Source organism: Salvia miltiorrhiza, chromosome 4 (assembly GCF_028751815.1).
Source record: "Salvia miltiorrhiza cultivar Shanhuang (shh) chromosome 4, IMPLAD_Smil_shh, whole genome shotgun sequence".
NCBI classification, from domain to species: Eukaryota; Viridiplantae; Streptophyta; class Magnoliopsida; order Lamiales; family Lamiaceae; genus Salvia; species Salvia miltiorrhiza.
In genome coordinates this window covers 13,417,986-13,421,848 of record NC_080390.1, presented here as the reverse complement: position 1 = coordinate 13,421,848, position 3,863 = coordinate 13,417,986, and positions in this window count along the sequence as shown.

Sequence of the window (3,863 nt, the reverse complement as noted above, 5' to 3'; positions counted from 1 at the left end):
CCGAAATGTGGTCCAAAATAGCCCGAATAGACTCAAATGTGGCATATAGACGCCGAAATTTAAAATAATTGGTCTATTTTTGCTAGTCCGAAATGTGAGAGCTTTGTGATGAGGAAAGAGATGGTCAAAAGTGTATGAATTGAAGAAGGAGAAGTTCAGCATTTGATGGTTGATGAAGAGGAGGGTTGCCAATTGGGGAAGAAGGTTCCACGTTTAGGAGAAAGGAGAAAGATTTATGTTTTTATTTTTTTTAAAAATAGGGTTAAATAGCAGATGCACCCCTAAAGTAGAGGCCCCTAAAGCATATACTCCCACATTCTCGATCTTGGCTCAAATACACCCCCAGAGTCCATAAAAATGGTGCATTTAAACCCAGGCCTTTAGCGTCCCTTATCTTTTAAATCTGGTTGAAGCGAGAAAGTTGTTCGACGAAATGCCTGAGAGAAAAATGAAAGTTTCGGCGAAAGCATATTCAACTCCGACAGGGTTCACGATATACAGTCCAGAACTCGATTTCATGGGGAGATCTTTTCAACCCTCATGGAATATAAGGTAGTCCAGATGAGATAGGATTGTATAGCTCTTCCCTATTGGTGTGGAAGATAGTGTGTGCGTGTATGTAATCATGTTACTCTACACCAAGAATCTTGGGACTGAACAAGAGAATTAGAAATATATACTTCCAAGAATTTATGCAACGATCTTCATCATGCCACCTCAAAAAAAAAAAAAAAAAAAAAAAACCACCGATCTTCATCACTCCTCTAAGACAACCCAATATGCAACATTATTGTTGTGATTGCTTAGACAACTCTCGTAGTTTTAGTCAAGAAGAGGTAATATGTTTTCAAATTCCAAGATGCATAGTGCGAGGCGCGGGGATTACTTATGGAAGCCGAATTGGATGTGCCGGCGGTGGCGAGAGGAAGAGCAACCGGCCGTCGATATTCAGGAAATTGAAGCCGCCGCCGCCGCTTGCTGGCAAAAGTGAAGAAGTCAGTAACCGCCGAATTGGAGAGGGGAGAGCGACTGTAGCATGTAATGACGCAGGGTAAACACCGACCACTTTTCTCTCAGTTATTTCGTCGAACACCTTCGTCACTTCAACCAGATTTAAAAGATAACCGACGCTTAACTTGTGTTAAAAGCCTAGGTTTAAATGCACCCTTTTTATGAATTCTGGGGTGTATTTGGGCCAATGTCGATAATGGGACGTATACGAGCTTAGGGCTTCTACTTCAATGGTGTATATGCACTTTAACCCAAAAAAATAATCTATCTAAGCATCAAAATGACATTTTTTTGATGCATTGAAACGATACGTTGTCGGATATATTCTCTCAAGCGGAACATAACATAAATAAAAAACAAACTTGAAATTGAAGAGTTTTAAATTAATTAAATAAAAAAGTAAAGAAAAATACCTTTTCAATAATCTCGTTAGTGTCAGAACATCTATATATCCCTTCGTTGAAAATTATAGTCCCTGCTGTCGTTGCTAAAGTGATAGCGAAAGTTGCTAAGGGTGCGGCGGCTGCCGGGTGACTGTTGCATTAACAAAAGGTTTAAATAGGTATTAATTACTATGGTTTAAATTCTAAATACTAGTATTAATTAATTCAATAGTTATTACCAGATAGCAAGACCAATAAGTGCAGCAGAGCCGAGAGACAACAATCCCACAATTGCCCAAGTAGGCAGTGACCATCCCTATTCCTTCTTCTCACGTTGCTTCTGTACAACCGGATCTTATGATTAATACCCAAAATTATGCCTGGTTGACTCTGGCACGGATTTTAATAAAAAAAATATTTGTAGTAATGATAGTGGAGAAAGGGTCTCACATTGAGAGTATTGTTAAGTAGATTATGAGTAAATAGTGTAAATTAAAATGATAAAATTGTTCTCCTCTTTTACTTCCATTTTATTTTGTTCTCCTCTTTGTATCAAACTTCCATTTTATTTTGACATGATCCAGTTTATAGTTATTATGTAATCCAGTAATCGAGGTTTGTTCTCCTCTTTTACCCAATTTTTAGTTTTCTTTTTATTTTACCTTATTCTGTATTAAAATGATGTGGCAGATATTGTAGTTACTTGACTTAAATGGAGATTATTATGTGGCACTTTAATTTTCATGTGTGATAAACTTATTAGGGAATTTAAATTAAAAACTTAAATGATACAAAATATAAGTTTAGTATTCATTTTGAAACAAATTAAAATTTAATAGCTAATTTAATATAAGTACTATAGAGTACTATAGTTTAGTGACATCCTATGCAATTAACCCCCCAAAAAAAAGTTATGCATATATGCAATAAGAAATTCAAAGCATGTAAGCCTCGTGGTCGAATCCTAGTACAGATATGAGTCTATTATATAATGTGTGGTTAACTAATTCTATGTGCGTAAATAAACGTAAGTCTACCTAATGGACGTATAAAGAAGGTAGCAACTGAGAGTTTCCACAAATACCAATGAGGTAGCGTTATTTACATATATTAGATGTATCATTTACATATAAAAAAGGGTTAATTACGTGAAAAATCATGAACTTTGGGCCCATTTCCAAATTTTCCATGAACTATTTTTTTATCAATTTTTCCATGAACTTAAGGGTGTGAACAATTTTGCCATGATTTTCAAAAATCCCCAAATTGAGTGCTGACATGACATTTTAAGTGACCTGAAAAGTGACATGGCGTCACCGGCGGTGAATCAAAACGACATCGTTTTGAGCCCAAAACTTTCTCTCTCTCTCTCTCTCTCTCTCTCTCTCTCTATGTTAGTGGTCGAGCTCACCAGAAAGAAGGTTTTCCGTCTCCATGGGCAGAGCTCTTCTAACCACCTGGTACTGCAGAGGGGGGCGGCGGATCTGCGAGGTAGTGGGGGAGGGCGGTGGAGAGAGAGGTGTGGTGTGGGGGAAGGCAGCGAAGGGGGCGCAAACCCTAGTGAGGTGTAAGGTCGGCGGCGCGAGATCTGGGGAAGAAGAAGATTTTTTGAGGAAGAATAAGTCGACGGCGGCAATGGATGTTTGGGGAAGAAGAAGAACGGCGCGAGGTTTGTGGTGGACGGCGACGGTGGAGGTCTGGGGAGAAGAAGAATTTCTGGAATGATGCGAGGTCTGTGGTGGACGGTGGTGGTGGAGGATTGCGGTGGACGGATCTGGTGTGGTGGTGGTAAAGGCCGCGAATCGGAGCAGCGGAGAGGGCGGCGACTGGCGCGGCGGCGGATCTGCTCAAGGCCAGAGCAGAGACCAGACCAGAGCAGCTCAAGGCCAGAGCAGAGCGGCTCAAGGCCAAAACAGAGACCATAGCAGCGGAGAGGGCGACGACTGGCGCGGCGGCGGCAGGGGCGCCGGATCTGGTGCGGCGGCGGGTGGAAAGAGGTGAAATTAGGGTTTGGCGGGTGGGGAAAGGCAGCGTAGGGGCGGCGGATCTGGTGTGGTGGTGGTAAAAGCCGCGAATCGGAGCAGCGGAGAGGGCGGCGACTGGCGCGGCGGCGGCAGGGGCGCCGGATCTGGTGCGGCGGCGGGTGGAAGGAGGTGAAATTAATTAGGGTTTGGCCGATGGGGAAAATGGGGGAGACGATGGGGGGTTCTTTTTCTTCTTGTTTTTTTATTTTTCTATTTTTCATGTGTCAATTTTTAGTTATAGTTGGCGCCATGTTAGCGCTATATCAGCTTGTAATTGCCAGCTCAGACCGGAGTATTACCGGAGCTCAAAATCATGGCAAAATTGTTCACGCCCTTAAGTTCATGGAAAATTTGATAAAAAAAAAAGTTCATGGAAAATTTGGAAATGGACCCATAGTTCATGATTTTTCACGTAATTAGCCCTATAAAAAAGTGCTCTCTCATT